Source organism: Gouania willdenowi, chromosome 15, assembly GCF_900634775.1.
Source record: "Gouania willdenowi chromosome 15, fGouWil2.1, whole genome shotgun sequence".
Classification (NCBI taxonomy): Eukaryota; Metazoa; Chordata; class Actinopteri; order Blenniiformes; family Gobiesocidae; genus Gouania; species Gouania willdenowi.
Window position 1 is genome coordinate 31,442,010 of NC_041058.1, and position 7,900 is coordinate 31,449,909.

Sequence of the window (7,900 nt, forward strand, 5' to 3'; positions counted from 1 at the left end):
GTACTGTAGGCTATCGGAAACGGAAAAATAAATAATTTATAATTATATTATCATTTTTAAAAAAAATCAAAATATCAATTCACTCTTGAGTTGGCACTGGAGGGTAGCACTTGAAGTCTTATACATAAGGCTGACATTACACTGTCAATGTCTGTCATTAGCATGAATAAGGTACTTTGGGACACTACGTTACAGTTTGTCAAACATGTCAACCTCCTTAAGTATGCGTTTAAGGTACTTTTTAATTTCATATTCAGCTTCTAAAACTGCTCTCATTCCTACAAGGAAAGGTTACGCAGAATAGTCGAGTTAGTATTTCCTTTGAGCCACAAAACCCTACAACTTATTGCCAGCATTAGCTTTTCAAGTGTATTGAAGCAAATTCAAACATCCACTGGCTTACAAAAAAAGATACATTTACAAATGAACTGCAGGGTTTTCATGAATCCTTCAAATCTGTTCAAAATAGTTTTAAACTAGGTTTTTAAACTTCAAAATCAGAGAAAGTCCAAGGGGCTGATTTACTAAGATCTCAAATAAAGGGTGCTAAACCACTGGTTAGACTCGGCTCAGTTGCTGCGCAGTAAAAGTACCGTCAGGTGATGTTTTTAAATTAGAGTAAGACAGAAAAATGGCTGCCGAAGAAGGTGAATGGAAGGCTGTCCTCTGGTACATGAATAAATTATGCAAAGAAATGCATTAATGACTCGTTGTGGAGCTGTGTCCTGTCAGTAGAGAGCAGCTCTCTGAACAGTGTGTTACAGCAGTGTTAGCACATGCTTTTTGGAACAAATAAACCAGTTCGTAGCGTGTAGCATCACATGAAGCTGCTTGTCATGTTTATAGTTGGATGCAGAACGAGTGACTAGTAAATAAAGCTGAGTTACTAAAATAACTCGCTTCAGATCATTCTACATGTGAGGTTTGAACAGTGTCGGACTGTAACGGGTTCAGGCTGGAAGAGAGATCCGTTTAATTCGAGTTCGGGCCTTAAAGCTGAAATATGTAGAATCGTGAAATGCTCCACACTCCCCCCTCCCCTCCCGAACGGCACTTGTTGGTCTTCTTGTGAACACTTGCATGAACATGCACAACTGTGGAGCTCTTAGCAACACACTCCACATCCAAAATGCAAATGAATCTGCTCTCTTCACCTTAGATAATGCTTTTTAGGTTTACAAGCGATTTATCCTGTCTGTTATCACTCTCTCTCTCTGACTCAGGATGCTGGGAAGACTGCGCAGGGACTGAAAGCGGATCGCGCGCAGTCCTCTGCACATACCAAGTCAGAGGAACCTCTGTGGAGTCAGTTCCTCCTGAACACGTTTGTGCCTTTATTCTGTTGCTTCTCCATCTCGGTCATCCTTTTTCCTCTTGCTTTGCTGTGATGGAGACTTCTGCTGGAACATCTGCCAGGGGACTTTTACTACTCTCAGATCGTCAACGCGCATAGACTTCTTTTGACGAGCAGCCAATATTAATGCCCGAAACAGCTTCATGGATCACTCTGTTGGTAGAAAGATCTCTGATTGGCTGACATCCAGCGTCACGCTCCTGGATTTCTAAAGCTCATTTACAGGACAGGTGCATGTTCTTGTCACTATTGTATAAAGTAAGGTTGAACTTGCCTTAAATATCTTGTTTTCATGAGATATAATTATCTTTGTGAACTGACGCCAATTAACAACAGACCAGTTTAGAGTTAGTGCAGTCGCTTAATGAAGACATGGTTACAACAAAATGGAAACTGCTTTATTCTTTCGTTTTAATCATAAAGTAATAAAATGTTTGTTTTTTCAGCTTTTTCAGACTCCAGTTCAAACACAACCACAAGACAAAACCGCTGACGTGTCTGTTTTATTCAGTTACATGTAACAAAATTACCATTTTAGGACAAATGTGCAGATGTGGTGCATTGACACATAGAAAAAACGTGTTTGTCCAATGGGTGTATTGAAGAATAAATCATGGAACAATCACATTTCATTATATAAGCCCAGCTATTTCAAGTATCATACAGTTATTAATGTTTATTATATACAGAAAATCTTAGGAGAGATGACTAATTACCTGCTGTTATGGCACAATAGGACTGACTTTGAATGAGTGACACAAATAATAGTAAATAGAAAGTTGCTACAAAATAAAGATGCACAATGATCTATGTTCTGGAAGACTTACAGCATAGTTAAAAAAAATCAATCAAAATAAAATCAAAAAATACAAAATAGGCACTTAAGAATGTTTAACACACACTCACACAGATATACAGCTACCATATTAATCTGAATATCCACATACAGTATACTTGAGCCAGTGTTGTCATACAATTCTCCTGAAATGCTATGATTACAATTTTATTAGGTGCACTTGGCTGCAGAGCCACTTATATTAAAAACAACCTTGATTCCAACAAGGTCAAACAGGAAGATCAGCTGACACTGTGAGAACGTCTTTAAACGTGTCCGCCTCACACGTCACATGGCTTTTCAGTCCAGAGTCTGTATATATATATATATATATATATATAGTTTGTTCCATGGCACATTTCTGTCAAAGGAACGAGGAAATGTCTAAATGATTTATTAATCCAGTGGTTCCCAAACTGGGGGGGGGGAATGGGGCGTGACGTCATGACGTGGGGGGGAAGGGGGCACTAGAATGGACTTGCTGAACCTTGGGTATGAAAGATAGAAAATGCTTTTGATTTGGCAATTTATTAATAAAAAGCTTTATTTTGTGGCCATACCAGCCTGTCATTGCCCGATCCCGTTAGATTTCAGAAGCTAAGCAGGTCTGGGCCTGGTTAGTAGGTGGATGGGAGACCACGGAGAATTCCAGGTGCCACAGTGGAGTGGTATCTGTCATTGTGTCCTTGGGCAAGGCACTTTACCCACATTGCCTAGTATGAGTGAGTGTTGGTGGTTGTCTGAGGGGCCGATGGCGCACTATGGCAGCCTTGCTTTCGTCAGTCTGCCCCAGGGCAGCTGTGGCTACAATAGTAGTTTACCACCACTAAGTGTGGAGTGAAAGAATAATTCCTTAATTCTGTAAAGCGACTTTGATTGTCCAAAAAAGCGCTATATAAAATTGATGCATTATTATTACTGTTCTATAATATGTGACTTCAAATTTTATGTTGATTTTATGAGATTTGAAGAAGAATACTCAAATTTTTATGCTTAGAAACAGGTCAGGTTTTTTGTTTTTTTACCCATTTCTTATTTTAGTTTTTTGTCGCGATGGGGGCTCCCTGAGAGTTTCTTAATTCTTCAAAGGGGGGCACAGTAGAAAAGGTTTGGGAACCACTGGAATAATACCATATATTCTATCATGACATTTGCATGTTATTGAATAGTCACTGATTCCCTGCTACACTGTGAACTCAAATGTTCAAAGTAATTAAATAGATTAAGTAACAGTAGTTTATATTCAAAGTTATAGAAAAAGTTCTACTAAATTATGTCAAGTTTGGTTTAACATGTTCTCCCTTTCTGAGTTATTTTAAATAATTCTGAGTAAACTATATTTATAAGTAAGCATAACTTAAAAACACAACTTAAATACAACTAAAAAGAATTAAGTAATTACATGCTAAGAATGATTATGTCCTGTTATTTCAAATATGGATAATTTAAAAATAAACTTAATTCATATAGCACTTTAATTTAACTGTTATCAAAAAGTACAGGTAGCCAGTCATCCAACATTTTAAGTTCTAGAAAAATGTTGACTTTTTAAGTTTATCAACTTTTAAAAAATTGAGGCAATCGATTGCCTCAATTTTTTTTAGTTCTGGTAACTTATTCAGGTTTACAGTGTAGTAGTACCAGTGCAAATATCTCAGCATCACAGAACAGTCAGAATAGGCTGAGAAAATACGAAATCTTTACAGACCATAACAATTTCAGATAGCAGTAAAGATTGTTTAAATCTTATGTTTTTAATCCCAAGAAAACAATGTTCATTTGACTACATTGTGTAAAATGAAGTCACCCATTAAAATGAACATTTTAAAATTCAGCATGATACATTTTGGACAATTTTATGCTTCCATCTTTGTATTAACACTTTAATGAGGTGTCCCATTTTCATGCCCTGTGGTTCAACTCTATATCAAAAATGTGATGTCTGTATGTCCACACTTATAAAGACTTTCCGATACTTTTGGCAACAACGTGCATAAATAGTTGTGAGGAGTTTTATCAGTCGTACCGTAACGGCATTGTTGTTCTGTTAGGAATATCAGTTTTTTTGTGCAGGTATAAGATAGTAAAAAAAAAAAAAAAAATCAGGTACACGTATTGTTAGCTGCTTGTTAACACACCAATAATCCTATAGGCCAAGCTAAATGTATCCAAGCTTTTAAATGCCACACATCCATATATTGCAAAGTTTGATTTTATTATAAGAACAACCTATAATGTTTATATTGCTTAACCGTTTGAATACATAGAGCGCATCTAACAGGAAGACATGGATTGTCCAGAAAGTGGAACTGATCACACACTGATCAATTACAATCCACATGTAAACAAAAGTAGAAAAGGTGACAGTGAATGCACTTGTGCTATAGCCAAGATAGTGAAAGTATTCTGCTTGTAAAAAATGGTTAGAGATATTGCAATGTCTCTGATGGCATTTGAATTATGAGCAATAAAAATTAAATAAAAAATCATATGAATTTATCATTAAACATTGTTTAACTCACTCAGTGCCATTGACAGGTTAACTCGTCATTTTAAATCCAAACGCTCAGTGCCATTGACAGATAACTCGTAATTTGCATTTTTTCATGGTGATTACTAGAAAACACCCTGGCGGAGGTCCCTCATCAATATCTAAGCTGTGGGGTGATGTAGTGACCAACTGTGTCCTGAAGATGGCAGCAGTACACCTTTAGATGAGAGATTAGCCACCCAGCAAAGCAGGAAGAAGCAGGAACTAGTGAGATTATGGCGCTACAGAGTGATATTGTGACGTATCCAGCAGCTCACAGCACCACATACTAACACAGAACATGTGTGGACCTGGGTGGATTATTGATAATGTTGTGATCGTGAGATAAAACCATCAACTAATCGGGCCCCATCCCTGTGTGTCGGGAGGAGGGGTGTGTGGAGGTGGGTACAAAATACCACCAGCCTGTGAGCCAGATTGGATGAGAGATCATCCATGCTCCGCAGAGCTCGGAAGGAGAGGAGGAAAGGTGTTAACGAGACAGAAAATGGCGCACAGCAGGGGATACTTGACCAGAGCATGTGTGGAACTCATGGATAATGTGGCGATTGTGAGATAAAACCATAAAAAAATGGGGCAAGCAGTGACACTGTATGTCGGGGAGGAGGAGGAAGTTACGAGTGTGCAGACTGACGGGGGAGAAAGTTGGAGGAACGCCCAAATACAGTAAGAAATCAATTAAACTCTGACCCAGATAGCAAAATAATAATAATTTTGCCATCAAAAGCCCTGTCTCAGTGTTTTTGTTTCATGTTTTATATAAGGAAACAATGTTCAGATGTTAGAATTGTCACTAAAGCAAAAAAAAAAAGCTTTAAAGTCACTGACAGGGTTTTTTAGAAAAAGGCTGTTTTCTCAGCTTTTTGCTCTGAAACTGAAGATTTGTGTAAAACTTGCTCTATTCAATGGCTGATTACAAAAAAATGAAACGAGCCAGAAAGTAGAGGCTTCAATTGTCAGAAACTGGTGTCAGATTTCAGATAGTCATAGTAGAAAATATTCTGTGGGTCTTTAAAATCAGTCAAAATGCTCTAAAATGGCTGGTACTGAGGGGGGAAGAAAATCTGAGAATGGCTGGCACTGAATGAGTTAATGACCTTCTAAAACAAATCAGGGGTAATGGGCTCATGTTTAAAATGTAAACGTAGTTAGATCTTGGACAAGTAACTGATCAATTAGTCCTGGGCAATATATCGAGATTGAAGATAAATCAAGTTTTCCATTTTGGTGATACAGAAAATAACCAATCTATAACGTTATATTTTTTTATTTTATAGCTTATTTTGTATTAAAATACTCGTTTTAACAATCGCTGCTTTTGTTACATTGAACTGCATGAAAAGCATAGTTAGATGGATCACTGAGTGCGTCCTAACCCAGACCTTCCGCTAAACAAGCCACACTACAGAACTCACTCACACGTGCTGTCCCGTAGAGGAGATAAAGTGGAACATATTGTGCAGCTGTTTGTTAAAGGTCCCATATTATACCGTATTATAATGTCAAAGGTCCAACAACACTGTATTTGATATGTATAGCCCCCAAACCCATCTGTGGTCCTGAATTTCAGCTGTCTAAAAATTGCTGAAATGAGCTCCGCTGAGAACAGGCTGTTTCTGCGCCTGCACCTTTAAATGCTAATGAGTTCCGTTTGTCGACGCCTACTTCTGTAGCTGGGACAGAATATAGGCCCTTATGTTGATTTATACAACCAACAACAGAGCAATTTGCGTGTCGAGCTCTGAGCGACGACATTGTGAAACACTACTGCTATCTCACACCAAACTTCACCTCAGGGATTGAACGCCCCCCTCTCGGACGTCTCCTATCAGCGCTCAGAGGCCTATGAAAATGACTCCTTTGGTTACGTAACGACAGGAGATGCATCTGAACAGCCTGTAGGAGCGCCGTTTCACCAGTGGGTGGGCTGCAGAGACCACGCAGGAATCACTCCTTTTCCTCATTCTGGGGGTTGAGGACCAGTTTATACATGTAGAGACCAGAAAAAACCTGTTTTTCATAATATGGGACCTTTAAGAGATGTGCCTGTGTAGCATTTTGTATCAGCAAATTTAACCCAGAATTGTCTTTCGAGTAAGACTTTGAGTTAAAAACGTAGAGATTGATATCGTATATTGCCATTTAGAGGAACAAATATATCGATATGAGTTTTGGCCAGCCCTACGGTAAATACATACATTTTTCTTCCTGTTAATAATTATCCTCAAACATAATCTTTTCTGTAGCACCTAAATCTAAATAAAAGAGAATTTACTAATGAGTTCAGTTTTTACTTTCGTGGTAAAGTTTTAAACAGGAAAACTTGGAAAAAAAAATGTTGGTAGCTGAAGGAAAGTTGTGTGTGTATTTACAGTATATACTATATATATATATATATATATATATATATATATATATATATATATATATATATATACATATACACACTGGTTAGATTAATTCACTAATTATGATTATAAACATTGCAGTAAATTATGGTATACTACAACTTTATCACTACATAAAATATAATTAATAATATATGAGTAAATATATTTAGTTGGGCTTTGAATTATGAATTTAATTGACAAAACCTGAGATTTAACATGGTTAACATTCAAAATTACACTGTTTAAAATCCTGTTTGTAGAAATGTTCACATGCTAATTTACATTTCTTAGCTAACAGTGATTTAAAAATTAGCATAACTACCTCCACAAATCATCCCATTTAACTTTTAACAGTTAAGCAGTATCATAGCTATGTAAGATGTAAAATGCACAAGTCCTATGATCAGGTAAACTATGTTACACAACAAAAAACTATTCTTCCACAAAGAAATGGGACTGTATCTGCCGAGTGCATTGTAAAATATTTGAGTTGTTAAAATATGTCGTATTTCCTGTGTACTGGATGGTTTTAGGACGGCTCACGGGCCTCACAGCTTTGAAATAACCTGTGGTTCTGACGTCTTTATATTCCTGATAAAATGTGCTTCATCTACTAACTCTTGTTTTGTGAATTAGCAAACAGCCTTAGCTACAAAGAATCAAATATCAAAGCTAACAAACCTAAATAAAAGAGCACAAAGTAGCCCAGTGTCTCTAAAATGTAGGTACATGGACCACTAGGGGTACGTGACAGCATGACACTAGGTACA

The 7,900-nt window shown here is 37.2% G+C and overlaps 1 pseudogene; it reads left to right on the forward strand.

Annotated features, from left to right (window-relative positions):
* The first annotated feature begins 2,735 nt into the window (after positions 1-2,735).
* LOC114477347 (uncharacterized) lies at positions 2,736-2,853 on the forward strand (annotated as a pseudogene).
* Positions 2,854-7,900: the final 5,047 nt, after the last annotated feature.